The sequence below is a fragment of the Bombus fervidus genome, chromosome 1 (assembly GCF_041682495.2).
Source record: "Bombus fervidus isolate BK054 chromosome 1, iyBomFerv1, whole genome shotgun sequence".
NCBI classification, from domain to species: Eukaryota; Metazoa; Arthropoda; class Insecta; order Hymenoptera; family Apidae; genus Bombus; species Bombus fervidus.
Genome location: NC_091517.1, coordinates 9,446,263 through 9,465,125, shown reverse-complemented (window position 1 = coordinate 9,465,125; position 18,863 = coordinate 9,446,263). Strand labels below are relative to the sequence as shown.

The following is an 18,863-nucleotide window of genomic DNA, read 5'->3' as shown; positions in this document are numbered from 1 at the left end:
TATAAATCAGCGGAGATCTCCGATCGAAGCGGAAGAAAAATCAGGCGGGGTGGACAGTTTTGTCGTCGACAGGCCCACTTCTATCTCGTTGCCTCTTGTAGCCGTATTAAGGACTGCCTCCATAGTAGCAGAAAATTTATTACCAGTAATCGTCACGTCAATCGGCGTGAGGGTCGCGAGTCGAGCGAGCTCGCCTACTCGTTCGCACTCGATACAAAACGGCGAAACAACGGACGGGCGACTGGCCGAATAACGCGGATGACGTTAAATCACAAATGAATATCCGCTCGTTTCCAGCAGACACTATTGCTGCTTTCCGTTATTTTATGCGAATCGTCCTTTTGTCGAGCGACTACGCCATTGCTTTCGTTCGTTGCCTGCACCCATGACCCACATCTGCCGATTTTACTCGAGTAGTCGAGGGGAGGGAAGTCGGAGAGAGGGTGGTTCGAACGACGCGATAAGTGTTCGAAATTTATATGGCAGAGCGAGGCAAAACGTGGTAATTAAATATTTCAGGAAATGTGGTTAATATTACAGGGATGATAGAATTCATTTATCGTGGGCGTGAATGACAAGTGATTGAAGATCGAGCAAGAGAGAGTATTTATACTAGGGTGTCGCTTGAAGCAATGTTCCCATTTTATTTCGAAAATTTTTAATCGTCTTTTAGTATAAGATATTAAAAAATAATAAAATATAATGAGATAATTATAGATAAAGGAATTAAACATATTCGATAAAATTCTTTTGTAAGTATCGTCATTATCGTTATTTAAGATATTACATACGTGTTTGTTTTATTGCAAAATCATTGATATTATGTATATTTGTGAGTTATGAAATGAAGAACGATAAAGGCGATAGACAAGGAGCAAAATATTAAGAAAGAAAATTAAGAGAGAATCTGTTCGAACTTGTACGAATTATACCGAGCTTAATGTCAAAGGGAAAGTGTGACATTCGCTTAGAATTCGTGAATATATTTTTTCGAATCGTACGAAATTATTCGGTAGTAATAGGAATGGCTTTTAATAATTTTATGTGAAAAGTAGAAAGAATTTTTAAAGACAGAAGTTCAAAGATTGCTTTGAGTAAAAAAATGCGCTATGATATTCTATAGGAATGATTTAGTCATTCGAAAACTAGAAGATTGTACTACGCTATTTATTAGTCTTAATAATAGTTAATAACATTCTTAATAAATAAAAAGGATAAATTTAGAAAGAAACAAAAGAAACATTACATTATCACTATTTGTGCAAAATTAAACGTTCTAAATTTATACCAAACATATGGCTGATGTATTTTATATATTATTCATCTCCATACTACGTCCATAAGTATTATATGCTTTTTGCATATTTTTATTTTAACCCTTCGAAATATTCGCGATCTACCAATATAACATAAATTTAAACAAAACCGTAAATGGTAGATATTCTCAAATACACGTAATGTACATTCCTTAACTTCTTTACGCTCAGTGTTTTATGGTTCAAGCGAAATTCTAAAGTTAGTTTAAAGCAAAGTTAAAGGTTATTATCATTTTCCTAAAGTCAAACGCTATAAATTTAGGCCAAAATCAACACCAAACGCATGTTTGACGCACATCATACAGGATGCGGTTGAATAATATGTACAATCGAAAATGAGCGGAACATGAGATGATTTCTTATGATAAGATAAGATGAAAATACATATAGAATAAAACCTTTTCATATAATGCTTGATTTTCGAAAAAATCAAGTTTGAAAATTTATCAGCATACTTAAACATGACTAATTCCGGTCTAAACAGAAGTAAATAATCGACAGGTCATTGTTATACGTGTGAAAATAAATCGAAAATATAGAATAAACTTTTTTTCATAAGATATTTTGTTTCCGAGAAAAATAAATTTGAAAATTTAAGGGTTAGGTCAATTCTTAAGTAAACACATTCGAACTCTACTTTCTTGAAAATGACGGAAAAGTTTTATTCGACATTTGTTACTTATTTTCGTATATAGAATAATCTTCTATTGATTGTTTACACATAGCCAGTTGGTAATTAGTCAAGTTCAACTATAAAAGTATTAAACTCGATTTTCTTGAAAACGAAACATGAAAGGGAAAAATTTTATTCTACATTTTCTTCTTACTTTTTCGTAAGGAATCCCCTTAAGTCTGCACATGCATGTTATTCGCTCGCATACTTCTATACTGTATACTTCTCGTGTACATTTGCATATTTTACGTACATAAATAGCATATGGTTTTTTCTTATCTACTTATTGCATATTTTTATTTTAACGTACATAAATATTTACAGGCTACATTAAATAAAATCGTAAATAATTGAAATTCCCAAACATACGTAAACCATATTCCTTAATTTCTTTACAATCAGCGTTCTGTGGTCAAAGCAAAGTCCTCAGTTTAGCAAAGTTAAACATTATTTAATTAAACACTCCAAATTTTAACCAAAACTTATGATTGACGTATGATTGACACTAAGCATATGATTGGCGTATTTTATATACCTTTTCTGAACATTTGCATATTGTACATGCATAAATATCATATATTCCTTGTATATTTTTATTTTAACGCATATAAATATTCGCTGTCTACTAATAAATTGAAGCAAAACTATAAATAATAGAAATTGTCCAACACACGCAAGCCACATCGCTCAAGTTCTTTATACTGGGTACGTTTTGTGTGTTTCGTGATCGAAGTGAAACCGTGAGGTTAGCAAACGATACCGTTATTGAATGGATTCATACTTTTCTGGAACGAGCAGAAGTACCTTCTCCGTGAATCTCAATAGGAAACTTCTCGATCCATTCTCGTTATATTCTTTGAGCGTGTACCTTACAACGAACCTAAGAAGGGGTAGGTATCATGTCGGATCTTTCTTCGCATTGTATTCGCGCGATCTCTCGCGATAGACGTTGTCGCTACCGTCTCTAGAGGTTCGATAATTATCAGAGATATCGGGAACGTCTTACGAGACGTGGTAATTTCCGAAGTGGAATTTCTTCCACCCTTGCTCGGCTATTATCCGAACGTGTATCTTTGTGTAGAAGTCGCGTGTCAAGACATTGCTCTTTTGCAATTTTAACGAAGCTATTAATCGACTACTGGTTCGTATAATAATTAGAACGTGGCCCACAGGTCGAATATTCCATGAATTTCTGTTGTAATTGGAAAGTAATTACAGTCAAGTATAAGCCCGTTAAACTTCCTTCCATGAGAGCTTGAAATATTGATGATCTTCTTCCATGTTCGTTTTTGTTTGGCATTTTCGCAGTGACTAATTACGTTCAGAATTATTGAATTTTATATAATGCATAAAATACCGCAGTACAATTGCGAAAAATTGGTGGTCTGGGAATTTAACGTTAAATTAAAAGTAAGTCGTGATGTATAACGAAATTTGAAATTTCTAAGCGTAAATTTGTGACAATTGGGGAATACAGTATTCTAATTACTCTAATGATTAATAAAAGTGCAAACGCTGAACGTACTCTATTTTACAACATTAATTATAAAATTAATGAAATTTGAAACTACGTTCACAAGCATCTTAAATACCATCGTCTTGATTCTACATAAAATTAATTATTGTTAAGTAGAGTTTACGATTTTTGGGATTATGAGTTTACAAGAAATAATGAAAATTTTGAAGAGAATGTTATCGTAATGTTGCAGAGATATTAAGACGTGCAATACTAAAAATTTGTTTCCCTAGATATTTTCGAAAAATCCGAATAAGACGAATTTTGTGTTTCGCGAAAAGTATAGAAATGTCTGAACCCATTCGAGATATTTCAGTTTCTTATGTATTTTCCTACTGTCAACCAGTTTTCTGCAGCTTTCCATACTTCGTATTTCTTTGAGTGTAAACCGTATCATTTTTCTGTGTGTCTCTATATTTCTATATCACCTCCTTCGCGTGGAGGCGACATTGGAATATTTCATGCTTTTCCACATGTCTTCCTTCTTTACATGAAAAATGTATATTTTCCTCTCTTTCAATTTCTTACATGTTTCTTAACACCTTATCTATTAACAGTAGAACTTTATAACAAGTATTTTCATTACTTTGTTATATATATATATATATATATACATTTTTTCATTCTACTGAATGAATATCAAATTCACTTATGAAAAATCCAAATGTTAAATTATATATAGCTCAATAAAGTAAAAATATAAATTACATATACAATTAATAAGTTATATATACCGATAAATCTAAATATTTCTTAGGATGAATTTTCAACTCTCAAGATCGGCCATTCTCTACCGATTTTATTTCAAATGTCTACAGTATCCCATTATAGTTCATTAAAACATTACAGTTAATTTCTGTTGATATTGCTTCAATGACTCTCGACTTCTTATTTTAATTTACGAAAATAAAACATTTTTCATTTTTAGAAATATAGTCGATTGCAATTATGCACGCGCAACTGTTACCTTTCTTCTTATTTCTGGACTCACTTCAATAAAATCTCGAACATTAATCTGTAGGTACTTCCTACTTTTACAAAAAAACACCACTTTATATTCGTTATATATATTTTCTCTTCCTCTGCCAAATAAATTAGTTTTAATATTCTCGAATCCCGTTTTTCGCTCAATCCCGCAAAGTACTTAGTCACTTCCGTGAGAGTCGGTCATCCGCAATTACCCCATCTAATTAATGCTGTTTTCAGCGGAAAAGCTGAAACGAAGAGAATGTTCGTTTCCGTATGATCAAAATTATCGGAAATAGTTGGTGCTTCCGCACAGGGCGAGCTTAATCGATGCATGGTTCAATAAGGAGCCACAGATATGCGTGCACATACAGGCGCGGCTTTATGCATCGAGTGTCTTTGGAATAGTCATCGAGAACATCGATGACAGTGGTGCGTGCAAAGTAGGGACGCGTTCATTCGTTTGAAAGGCACATATGTACGTATGTACATTCCAGTTCATAAGTCATTGATCACTTGTAAATTTCCAACAAAATAGTTATTAACGCGTATGCAATTTATAAAAATTCTGGGAGTTTATATAATTAAGGAAAAACTTAAGGCAAAGAATGTGATAAGTTTGATTTTAAATATCATATGCTTTGTATCGATTATTATTATTGTTTCAAATAAATATAGGAAATTTTTATTTTCTTAAAATCATTAATAATAAATCTACTTAGCTGTACCTAACAATTGTCTCTGTAATTATAATATTAATTTATCCTTATTTTAAATGTGGTACTTATAGATGAGAGTGTATGTACGTTCGGAAGGAGCACGGGAAATTAAGTGGCTTTTTCATCGAGTCTCTTCCATTAACAGTCCTGTCCAGTACCGCATGCTCGTGTGATTAAAAGAGAACTGTTGGGGTCTATTACGTCTCTTCCTTACGTGTTTCCAATATTTCTTAATTTTGTTTTTTTTATATAACCCAAATTTTAAGATTTTAAACTTTTACATAGTACTCCATTGTTCTGTTATATCATTTTATCAGAACAAATTACATTTTTTTCAGTAGATGAAATAATTAATAAATAAAAATATAAAATATCCTATAAACCAAATTCGTTTTGCAGAACGTTTTATCTCCATTTATTAATATCTAATTAATTAATCGATATTTTTTGTTAGTTATATCTTTTTCTTCTCCATATCTCTTCCAGTACGCTCATCTGACTTTTTGATTTTTATTTCATGATTATTGTACAGGTTTCGTACATCGCTACTTTCTTTCAACCCATTTCTTTCTGTTTGTCACTTATCGTACGAGCACTGCACTTTTACGAGTTTTCTTTCTCGTGGTAACGAAGTCCCATTATCGGGAAAGGAAATGCATATGTTTTTACTTAACCAAAATCGATGATAAGATTTCTTCGCTTGTTTCAACGCGTTCGTTTTGAGAAATACAGGTGAATCGAACGGTTTCCACGCACGATACGTGGTACACGCATTATCGATTTTCTGCTTCGACTAACCCTCTTTCTATTAAAAATGGGATATTTATACGAGATCGTCTTAGAGTTGCTCTTGTTCCAGCTCTGCCAACCGTGATCGTAAACACAATACAATACGTGGCCGTGTTTTGTACCAATAAAGACGCGACGATATTAAGCCTTCTGAAATATACGTATGTAATACCTTTTTGCTTCGGCCTTTGTTTAGAAATTATCTCTATCGTGCTCATATATATACGCGCTTGTAATCTTCTTTCATGGATAATACGCGTAAAACAAGTACTGTTAAATTATATGCTACAACATATTCACTGTCGCTGTACTGTTTCACAAAATGATATTTAATGTATTTATTAGCAATTCATTAGCGATAGAGAATGTGAAATTATTACTGTAAATGCATTTTGAAAGAAAAGTTAATAGCAAGATTCTCAAAACTGTATTTCTGTCTTTCTTTATTAGTGCAAGAAATGTTTAAGCAATAATTCTATTTACTTAATGCATATATTTTTAGCAAGGAAAAGAGAAAATTTATCAGCAGCATAATAAACTTTGAGAGAAATTTTAATAGTAAGATTTATATTGTATTTCTTTTCAATCAACAAATACATTCGTAATTATTCGGACATTTTGATCGATTAGTAGTAGCAGTACTTGAATTTGACCAAAATGTACAGATTAATTACGAACAATGATTATAAATTAACAATGATTCCATAATGATACATGCACAAAGCAATGAATGTTTTAGGAAAAAGGAAAAAAAAGATAAAAGTAAAAGATAAAACGCGAAGACGTAATAACATCGTTTGAATACGAATTAAGTATTAAAAGAAATCGAAGAAGAGTAAAAAAAGTATCATGATAAAAGTAAATCTCAAAGGTAATGTCAAGATATTATTATTTAAAATCAATTTATATCCTGCTAAAAGGATCTTCCGAATAATACGAAACACAAGATCGGTTTTTGAACCAATTAACAGGGGGCAAAGAATCGCGCAGTGACAACCATGTTCCTCCTCGTTTTAATTACCGTGGCAATTGCAACCGCTCGTGTATTCGTTGTCGAAACTTGCTTTTGTTTGCCTTCTATTGCGTCCCAAAGCTTCGAAGCTAAAGTTTTAATGAACGCTGCTGTGTGTCTAGGGTCCTTTTCCTCTTCACTACTTTCCATGTTGGTCTTTTTATCTCATCACCGACTTAGGCCAGCCAGTTAAATTTTGGAGGCAAATAATGAATATCGTGGATTCAGTAATTATCCACAAGATGCAACGTGAAAATTTGACTCGAAATAAGTAATGTATGGAACTTCTGAATAATAATAATAACGATGTATGTAGAGATTTTTATTATAGCACAGACTGTAATTAGATTATGGTATAATATAGTATAATAATACATTACAGACTATAATGTAATTATAATTTGTATTAAGAAATAAAATTGATAATATAAATATATAAATATATTTATTATTTTATTATTATATTTTCTCTATAAATACAGATTAGAATCTAATTATAGTCTTTAATTGGACAAAATTATAATTAGATATATACTACCGTTCTTAAGTATTTGGATACTTCAACTTATCTGTAACTCTCATTCCTACGTTTATTTATTGATCAATAATTAACAAGTGATCCAAATTGGCTTTAATAGATTTCGGAACACTTTAGAACTTTGAAATGGTACTCCATGAAACTGACAGAGACAAAGTTGAACACGTCGACATATACCATCACAGGGACCAGAGAATCACTCTGGACTTTCTCAGGTTTCGAATAAAGGGTACAGAATAGAGATCAAGTGAGACATCAGGGACTGTCTAAGTTGAGAATACTGACAAAGAATTGTTTAGACACGTAACACTAGATAGAGAAAGAATATAGATATTCTCTGCTCTCTTCAGTTAAAAATTAATACCGCTTTATTCTGTTAAGTCTTTGTAACATTTTGAAGTTGTTTTCGGCTTACTTCCTCATACTTTTTATTTTAAAATAGAACACGCATTGTGAATAGGAGACAAATCAGAATTTTGAAGTTTCGTGGAAACCATTATGATCTACAGAATGATGTCACAGATTCTGTGATGCGACAGCTTTGAAGTTTGATTTCTAGGATTCTCGAAGCGGACTATGGACGGTCATACAATTTTGGACACTCGGACTGTGACTTTCAGGAGATTCTTTGTGAGCCAGGCAGAATCTTACGACTTCGAACTATTGTATTGTTAAGATACAACAAATGTATAATTTGTCACGTGGAAGATAAGTAAAAGCTATCCTTTTTGAGCTAAAGCAAAAAGGAACGGCGTATCAAAGGAGAAAGCTAAACGACAACCAATATACAGCAATTTTAAAATATGTTATAAAGAAATCCATTAAATGTTACTTCATCCAAGCGCAAGAACAAACAGCAAGATCATTCCAATCGTCAAGATACAACGAAATTTAAAATCTGTCACAAAGAACGTAAGAAAAAGCCATTTCTTTCAAGCTGAAACAAAAAGGAACGTTAGATTAAATACCTCAAGCGTACCGTGATACACCAATTTCAAAATCTTTCACAAACAGACCAATCAATCACCACTTCACTCAAAGTTCACTCAAGTTAAAGCAAAAAGGAGTATCGAACTAAAGGAACAGATAGAAGACGATACGTTCATTCACAACTAGCAGAGCTACGCTTTAACCAAAGGAAGATAAAAAACGAAAACTGAAACGAAAGAACGCGATGATTTCTAATTTCCGAATGATAGATCTCTAGAAATTATCCGCGACTGACAATGAATTCCCGCGGTTAAAACCGGACCGTGGCAACGGGAGTGGCGAATGGCCGAGCTTTAATGTGTATCACGAGCTTTGTCCCCTCTTCTTCTTTCTTCTACCCTCTGTCTGTACTCATCTCGTCCCCGTGTCTCCCTTCATCTCTTTGCCCTGTGTGTCGGTGCTTTTCTCGTCCCGACCGGAGGGACGATTGACGTATCGATTCCGAGAGCGCGGCAGGGTGGTGCAGTCTGGCCTTCGCCGTCGTGTCTGCGTGGTCCAAAAGTGCTGGCGTCGCCTACAACGACTTCTTGCCTCCACTTACAGCCGTCCTGCCGCCGTTACCGTCGACGACGTCGCGGACAATCAATGCGTTTCGAACATTGGGACCAACTAGTCTGTCCTCCACGTGACTCAGCCTGCAAATCGTGCTTTTACGATCGTGTTGCAATACTGTCCTGTATCGCTAGTTTAATTTCGATGCCGCGTATCGTGCTATCGTAAATAGAATTCATTCGTGTAAAAAAAGTGGTCGAAATTGAAAAAAGACGAGCGATCAATGACCTCTAATCGATTTTGTCATCTTCTTCGTTCTCAATCTGTGTCTCCGTCTTATAGGGGTAGTTTGTATCAGAGAGCTTGTTTACAAGCATTGTGTTTAGTCAGTCAAGTTCTTTGGTGTTGCGAGTGTGGTCTGAGGGGGCGTTTACATTTTCCAATCAAGAGGAATCTCTCCTGGCTTACGTGCATCTCAACGGGATGAGGATGGAATTCTACGAGCATACTTTGAAAGGCGGAATTCTATGGCACGGTTCAAGAGGACAGTAATTGGGAGCCAAGACACGTGACTGATTTCCAGAGAATAGTGGTATAGTTCGGTGGTGAAGTTCTCTCGAGGCTGAAAAGGCGAAGGAAGTGTTTCGACCCGTGACCTGCAGATCAGGCGCTTTCGATAGCGGTCCTTTGTGTATGAAACGAGAGTTTCGAAGGAAGAATCAGTGAAAAAGTGTAACAGTGTTGATAGAGTTCGTTCGGAGTTCTAAATGAGTATCGAACTTTGGAAAATATCTATACAATGATGTGTATACTGCGTTAAATATTGTGTGCAAACTTTTCGAGGATCGTATATAGAAGTTTAATATTTCTGTAATAATTCTCCCTGGGAAATTTTATAACGACTCGAAACTAAATAATCGTGGATTAATTCTACGGAAAATTGTGTGGAAACTTTTGAATATATTTTGCAATATTAACACGAGATTTCAAGTGGAACTGAATTCCGTAGCGAAATATGTAAGTCGCGGAGTACGAATGTCGTGCGCTTGAAGAGAAACAAAAGTGACTGTCGAAAGAGTCGTGGAACTATACACAAACATTGGTGTTCCGCGTAGTTTCACAGGATTCGTTAGGTTTCTATTGAAAGTAGATATATATTAATTTTAAAGAAATTCGTATTTCTAAAAAGAAACAGTATCTCTCATTAAATATCTGCATCTATTCTTCTAAAGGAAATAATACAGTTCTTAGTAAATACCTATCGTTAAAATCAACGTTCATATGAAAACAATGACTGATATGAGAATTGGGATGCATAATAACAAAACTTTTAAATGAGAAAATCGGACAAGCTTCTATAAGGAAAATTTACATAAAGCTTGAAAAATTGAGAAATTTAGCATACGAATTATTAATTCTGTAACGAAACCTACATTACACACGTGGAAATTTAAAGGAATAATTAAAACGTAAATAGTACACCTTTTCCCATTGAACCCATAAACCACGAATACGGAAAAATAATTCAAAAGCATACGTTACATCAGAAGCGAAAATGGTGTTAAACCAGTTATCACCGACCTTCATATGCGAAGTAACGCGGGACGCTACACGAAATTTAATAGAAGCGTTTACAGTTGCTCCATTTGGCAACAGCATCCACATACGCGGAGACACAATACGAAAGGACTCGCAGGATTTAGTCGGTCTTTGTACCCGTTAATTCCATTCGCTTCTGCTAGCTTTAACCCGAATACCTTTGATATATCTGAGAACAGCCGGAAGTACTAAGAGTCACTTAACCGAGTCACTCGAAGCACGTCGTAACGACTGTTCGACGTTTCTTCTAACAAATTGTTCGTTTCAGCGAGCGTGAAAGAAGTTCGAAGAAAATAATTGCAAAGACGATTGGACTTAACGAACAAAGCTATAATAAGCTGTATCGGTCGATCGGTTGGAAGAGCAATCGCTTAAAGACACGCTCGCGAAACGTCTAGAAACGTCTGCAGCAATTCGAAGACTTGATCGAAAGAAGGAAATTATCGTGAGGTCACGGTAATTGGATCCCACGAATCAACTTGCTCGATCGAGATTCTTATTGCTCAACTAACTAACTAGAAATTTAAAATCCTTGTCACACCTCGAAACTGTACCAAAGGGTACCTTTGTCGCTATTGAACGCCAGATTGCAAGATAAGAAGGAACTGATAAAGCGAACCAGCGGTCCAAAGTCTTTTTATTACTCCCTGGACAAGATTCGAGAAATAGGAACGTCTATTATATATTTCTTTGCGTCGGTGAATGTTTTGCTGTTTCGTAGATATGTCAGGATCGTCTAAGAGACTCGAGTTATTTGACCGATTGAAACTATGAAATGAAAATTTTTAATAGGATGCTGAATTTCGAAATGCGACCAACAAGGCAAAATTGATAGAGCAGTGTTAAAATTTGAAACAAATGAATATCCAAATATCTTTATGACAGCAAAGGAGATATAACAAATGTTTTGAAGCGAGTCGACAAATAAATGAAAGTCCAGAGAAACGGATACTTACACTCTTTTAAAAGACGTTAGTCGACATAAGAGAGATCCAACGATGGAATTTTGAAACTCTGAAACGCAATCTATGCACGAATTATCGTTTGGTGTCGCACATCTCGCGTTAGACGCACGATGAATTCGAATCACTACCATCCCAACGGGAATTTCTATCCGCGGCTGGATCATGTTCACCACGAGGCGACCAAACGTCGTCATCAGAATCCCACGGGAATTATTCGCGTCGAAGACTCAACCTCTTGACATTAATGCGAGGACAGGACGATTTGGCCTGTGACAGGATCACGAGCCGGTGTTTCGTACAGATAATACAGTGCTCGATCCTAGATTTTGTTATTTGCTAATCATTGGCGAGAACCACGGAGCCGTCGACGAAGATTGGTGACAATCGAGCGGTAGCTCAACCGCTCTCACAGGTTGGTTGTTTGAAAGTTGTTCAAGAGGAAGTGTGGAAAATTGGTTGCGTGTAGATTTTATCGCTGTTCAAGTTTTTTACACTCGTTCGTTATTACAAACTCTAATCACTCGATCGCGTGCAATTCCATGTTCACGATTAAAGCTATTAAATAGGGATATTAGATATATTTAAAATTTTAAACGTACTGTTAAAGTTGATGATCTTCTACAAGAAACATCACATTTCTAGTTGGTGATCTTCAAGACGCATCAATTTCTTCAATATTCTGAAGTTTCAGTAAGAACAATGAAAGTCAATGAATAATGCGCAAACAGCCTAAATAATTGGAAACTCTTAACTCCTCCAAGATTTGCAACACAATTCTTTTATCATTTCTATTTCATGATTATATCTCTTTCGCGTGCCCAGGATCATTTCGGGCCATTTTTAATCGAATTTGAATTTGCTAGAAAATCTATATTTGAAGAAAATATAAAAGAATCATTGTTGATATATACATGAATTCCTGCTTAAAATATTATTTTCTCTTTCGATTGAAACTGAAACAAAATCGAAATATAAAAAATTCGGAGACAACAGCTGGATTAATTGATAAAGACGTAACATATAAATCATAAAAAAAAAAAACTAGAATTATCAGTTCTCTTTAATACCATTAAGATAAAACGTTCCTTGGCTTTTGCTTGAAAGAGTTTCTTCTTGAAGGAGTTAAATAATGCTGTACCTAGGCGAGCGTCGTATCGCGAACGGAGATGTCAATCCGTGTTTAAACTGTAAGAAAGTCCTCCACGCCCTAAGTCCTCGTAGCGAGTGAATTTTGATTTATTCGTCGAGCGCAAGGGCTGAACGGTCTGCCTTTTCCTTTGAGAATGGTCAGCTTTCGCGATCACGAGTCGCTCTTTGATGTCGGTGTTTGATCTTTATGAAGGAGGAGCGCAAGGTCGATCCTTTGCGACCGATGTAGGGGAGAACTAGGTGTCTTCGAGGGGCATCGATGTTTCCCTTTCTTGCACTTGATCTCACAACAGAGCAGGCCAGAGAGTCTGGTTAACTGGAATTTATGGTTGCACGAAGCGTTGCTTTGTTTCGTTCTCCATGCTGCCGGAGGAGTGCAGTGTCTCGATAACAGTCGATCGAGCTCGTTCTATCCGGATGTCTGCATGTTCTCGAGGTCCCACGATCATCGACGTATGTATATACAGTATTATACATGCGTTGATTGATCCCGCGAGTATTACATTTCAATGTATTAGGGTAAACGATAGAGTGTCTGGGAGTTGATTCAGTAGGGTTGAAGTAATTGTTGAATCTAACGCGGTATTGATCGCGGTTACAACCAAGACAGAGTTAATTAAGTATCGGATACTGAAGACTCGACGAGAAGGACGATATTCTAGGGATTTATTTATCAGCACTTGATGTTTTAATACTGGAATTAGATTAATGGGCATGCCTAGTCATTTTCAGTCATTAATCAAAGATAATAAAAGCTATTATTTTCGCCGACAAGTATAATTATTCATGGGAAACTTTTAATTTCTAAGAAAGGTGAGTGTCATTCCTTTGTGTTTTTCTTAAATTAATGGCACATTCTTTTTCAGCGACTTTTTCTTATATTATAGATCTAGATTTAAGCAGATCTTTTAATTAAGTTTTGTAATAATGTCAATTCTTTGTGTATACAATAAAATTAGAAAAATCATACATATGTGATATATTTTGAAGTAATATATTTAATAGGAATATAATGGTAACATGTTCTAAATTCAACATTGTAATCTTTCCAATCTATCGTATTTTTCGTACAATTTTTTTGCCATTTTTATTATTTTGGAACCATATAAGACGCAATAATAGCAATTCATTTTCGCATTTCTTTATTTTGAGAAATTTCTTCTATGGAATATTTGTTTAATATGACTGTTTCTAATTTTATTTGGTCACGGTTGTTCATTAATAAATCGATTAGAATTAGTTAAGATTGAAGTTCTTCAATATTACAGGCTGATCATGTAATGGATTGATTTGCTATAAATAGAAATATTTTTAAATCGTAGATTTAGATGTAACAAAGATAAATGATAGATATCTAGTCTAACTATATCTAGAAATGTCTATATTATGTAGTATTATGAGAAAGAAAAACAAAAGAAAAATTTCCTGATATCTTGATATAACAAATAATTTGTCGATTATGTATTCGAATAAATTTTGTTATTATTATTTTTTTATTTTATGTCGCGTTAGCTTTTATAACTTTAAATATGAATGTTTTACACAAGAAACTGAAAACCGATTGATCGAGAAAGAAAAAACTACCCGAATATATGTATTATTTCGTGTTCTACCATAATAATATCTTATAAAAATCTTTTTCAATATTGGAATTACAACAGTAATGCGTTAAATCTCTGATCTTATCATGACTATAATCACTGTGCATAGAGATACGAATTTTATTATGTCGAGAAGATTTTTATCGAGATTTTTCTTTCGACAAGGATATAATGGAAAATTTTATTTATCTTCTTCAAAAGTAAGACGTTTTATTCATTTTTGTGATAATAATGAATTTTGTGTAATTCAAATGAATGACTAATCCAACATTTAAATTAATAACTACTTTAGCATTTTAAAGATGTGCTTATTCTTACATTTTTTCATGTGCTTGACTAAAATAAAGAAGGGTAATTATTTCTAAACATTAAACTTCTTTCTGAGGTATATTTATATCGCAAAGAGAACAAACTTTATTTGAATATTTTTATTTCTAATTATTTTTCCTTTGATTCTTTTCTGTATTCTTTATCATCGATTCTCTCAAGGGATTAATCCTTTATTCTCTTCTTCCATAAATATTTCCTCCTTAATTCTTTAAAAATTCTATCTCCGTTAATTCTCTACTAAATATTTCTTGCTTACTTTTCAAAATATTTTCCTTATTCTAATTCTTCAAATAAATAATTCTTTCTCAAATCCTCAATTTCTTTTTTTCATTCTTATTCGTAGAAAAATTTATCGCTTCATGGGACTATCTCGTCTCATCTAGCAATTTTTACATCCAATAAATACCTATCTGAAACGTAGCTCAAAGTCACTTCGTTCGAGTGTACAGAAAAAAGGAAAGGAAAGTTTTTCAGCTGTGAAAAAGGGATTCCAATTTTTGACCTTGGGTCAGCTATTGTAAGTATCGCGCAAATGGTGCGCGCTGACTAAAATTTGCCTCTTTGTCCGTGCCCGTGTTCATAGAGGAATGTAAAAATTCTTTTTGGTTTGCATTGCTATATACCGCAGCGTGAAATCCGGTTGGTTTGATCGCCTCTCAAACGTTTTTCATTTTATCGCTTCAACAGGTAGGCCACAGCTGCAGCCATGGTTGCATTACAAACGTTTCGCTAAACCGACTGAATTAAAATCACTGCAAGGCTGTCGCACCTCTCTACACTGAAAATATATTAGTCCTTCCATGTAGTGTTCCGTGAATAGCAGCCAGTTTAGGAAGTAGAATTACAATTAGGGCGAGAAGATCGTTTGATTATGTAGATCTTGTTTAATTTAAAATGTAATTACTTGCTAAACGAGCAATGAAAATTTGATTTACGCAGTTCTATTCGTTCACATATATAATATGTAATATGCATTAATAAACAAACTTTCTTTTATTAGATATTCATGAAGTTTGTTTCTTCTCTATTTTCCTATGGTTAAATAATGTGATTTTGTTCGTTAAATTTTTTAGCGGTTTGTTAATTTTTTAATGGTTCAGAATAATCTTTAACTATAAACCAGATCTGTATACATAATGATTATTGTACCGAGCTTCTGGATCTTTAGATCTTCAGATTTCGAAACTAGTTCTTTTAGATCAATTTTTCATTCGTTTGCATTACTTTCGTATTTCGTGTTTCTTGTATAATTTCTTCATAAAGTGTAATATTTTTATAAAATCTTCTTTCCTTATTTGTATCCATAAAATATTCTGACACAACGTATAATTGGCGAGAACTAGAATAGCATACCTGTATAGTTGCCTCACTATATCAGCGACAACAGCACGAAAAGCATTCTTCACAGCAGCAATTTCGTTGTAATGATGCTACTGAAGCACAAACAGTTGTACCTCCATCACAGATATTTATATATAGAAAATTCAAATATGCAAACATAGATATACAAAATATCCAAAAATTATGGTATTCCTTGTAATGTCTAAAGATTGAAATAGATCTCTATCTGAATTCTATTTAAATGGAATATCGTGTTGCTCTTCTACTTTTGACATCATTTAAAATTATGTGTCCCATGTTACCCACGACTGTTCTACACAGTGGTTGGAGAATCTCGTATAACACTTCTTGCAACATCTAAGGAGTGAAATAAATTTCTTATCTACATTTCACTTAAATGAATTGTTTTCTTTTTCTAGTTGTGGCATCATTTAATATCAGATATTCTATGCTACGTATGGTTATTCTTCTTAAGGAATATATATCGCCTTAAAAGGAAATTTCTATTTAGATTCGTATTTGATTAAGGTTCATAAAAATATTTATGCAACCTAGTTATAATTTTTATTAATTTTATAAATTCAAGTCCCTTCGAAAAACAATGTATAGATGTTTGAAAGGCAAACGACTAGAATTAATCTAATACTTTATTCTGTGAACTCGAATTATCGTCCTTTAAACACTCGTCGCGCTGAGCATTGGGGTTTCTTCATCACGCACGAAGGGGAGCGAGTTTAATCGAACAAAGTTACGAGACGCTTAATTGATATTACAACAGACGAAATTACAAGAGTTATAGGATGAGTGACTGAGTGAATCGCGCGGTATTAACCGGGTTAACCGGGGTGCGTTCGATCCTTTGGACGAGAATCGATGGTAAAGTTCGAACGGCTGTAAATTCTCGTCGGTCTGGCGAACCGACGTAATTGCTTTCTAGAGATGGCTCGCGATAACAATGTCGATTAAGTGCTCCAAATTAATGGAAGATTAAATCGTTCACACGTATTCCATGGCAAAGGATAAAAATTTTTAGACGTTACGAAGATATGTTGGTCTAGACGAGAGCTGTCTCGTTGTGAAAGATATACATGAAGGTTTTTGACATATTGAAAGAAACGTGTTAATGTGTATAAAATTTTATCACTGTCACGGTTTTTGCTTTTGTGAATATATATTTTTAATACAAATTCGATGATGCATTATCATATTCATCGCTGATTGAATTTTCATTATATACACTGTCGGCCATAAGTATCAGCATGCGTATACTTGTTACATTTATTGAAAACTCTAGAAAGTTTTATTTTATATAGTATTCCATTATAAGGTACATATAATGAGAACGTGATAACGGACTTATAATACAATAACCAGAAATTAGCAACAATAAACATTATTTACTTTGTACTATACGTCGACTAATGTCTTAATACTTGTTGTTGGCAATATATGTTGTGTGCTAATAATCACCAAATATCATATCATAATGTATCACAAAAAATCTATAATCTAGATGCGTATGTTGAATCAGTTGTTATGAAAACCCCTTTTCGAATATTTACTTTCGCAATTTTTGATTCGCGTTTCGTGTTCAATACTCTAAAACTGGTGTCTCAGATCCAAGGAATACACAATAATCATATTAAAAAACTCACATTAAAAAGATGAAGGAACTCTAAACAAATACATCGCTGTATCTAAGTAATTGAATTAATCTATCTTTTCCATTAATCTATTTTAATGACCGAATCAACAAAATTTTAACTTCTCCAGGAAAAAGGTGCAAAATTCTAAAATTGTCTCTAAAATTTTTTAGTGAAAAATTGCACGATTAAAAAAATGACATACCTTGAAAGCGTATCAATTTCGACCGGAAAGCGCGACAGTCGCGGCCAACTTCGCACGATTCATGGAGCATGGGGAATTAAGTGAATATTCGGCATTAATAGAAAACAGATTCGGCATAATGGTTCGTTATTACGACGTCCGCCTCGATTACACGATTTCCGTGCCGATTTATTTGGCCGAGTCGCGGACATTTGTGAAATAAACGGTGGTTTAAGGTTCACCGATGGCGAGGGACGCGCGGCGATCTTTGGAGGATAGCCAAACGTGGGAAAGAACGCATTTAGTAGGTTCGCCGGTGAAAAACGTCACTCAATCTGACCAATCGTGCAGATTAATCTACCACTGATTACTGTTTATCGTATTTGCTCCGTCCATCGATGACCAAACAGTGCTTGACATTTAATTAACGTTCATTTTGAGGCATCTATAGTTGTAATTGCTGAATTATGGAGGAAATTTTGCAGAACGACAGTTTAAACAGAAGTAATTCAGATCGAAAGCGAGGATGTTCTAATTAATTCTGTTAGTCTTCGAATTTTTATGTCCTGATCTCGTCCTTCTTTCAGGAATTGGGAGAACTATTAATGTTGTAAAAAAAGACTTTCGTATCCGTCGAAACGAGAAAACATATTAATAATAATTGTTTAAATTTAAGGAATATCTTCAATGAGAAAAATCGGAAATAACTCAAAGTACAGGCAAGTAATATTAACTTTGCATTTTTTTAAATATTACATTAACAATTATTTGTTTCTTAGATGTTAGCTATTTTCGTGCTGAATATGTGCAGTGTACATTTGGAGTAATAAGAGAAATTCATCATTTAAATGAGAAGTTTTAGAATTATTTAGATGTCCAGTATTGAACAAAAATAAAGATGTTCAAGTTTTCTTTATGAATTTCCTCTGTATTTACATATTATTTTATTAAAACGCTGACACTATGAATTTCTTTATTTGTTTCACTATAATTTTGTAACGAAATCAAGTAAGAATTAAAAAATTTTGCAACGTTGAGAT

General features: G+C 33.9%; 1 protein-coding gene across 4 annotated transcripts in view; it reads left to right on the top strand.

Moving 5' to 3' along the window:
• Positions 1-18,863, top strand: part of LOC139997895 (uncharacterized) — a 203,810-nt gene that overhangs the window by 60,665 nt on the left and 124,282 nt on the right. Inside the window, exon 1 of one of the 4 annotated variants that reach the window (XM_072021970.1) lies at positions 8,987-11,987. The exons of the other annotated variants lie outside the window; for them this stretch is intronic. The gene's annotated coding sequence lies outside the window, so the exon portion shown is untranslated. Of the gene's footprint in view, positions 1-8,986; positions 11,988-18,863 lie in introns of those variants that run through there. 4 annotated transcript variants of the gene reach the window in all.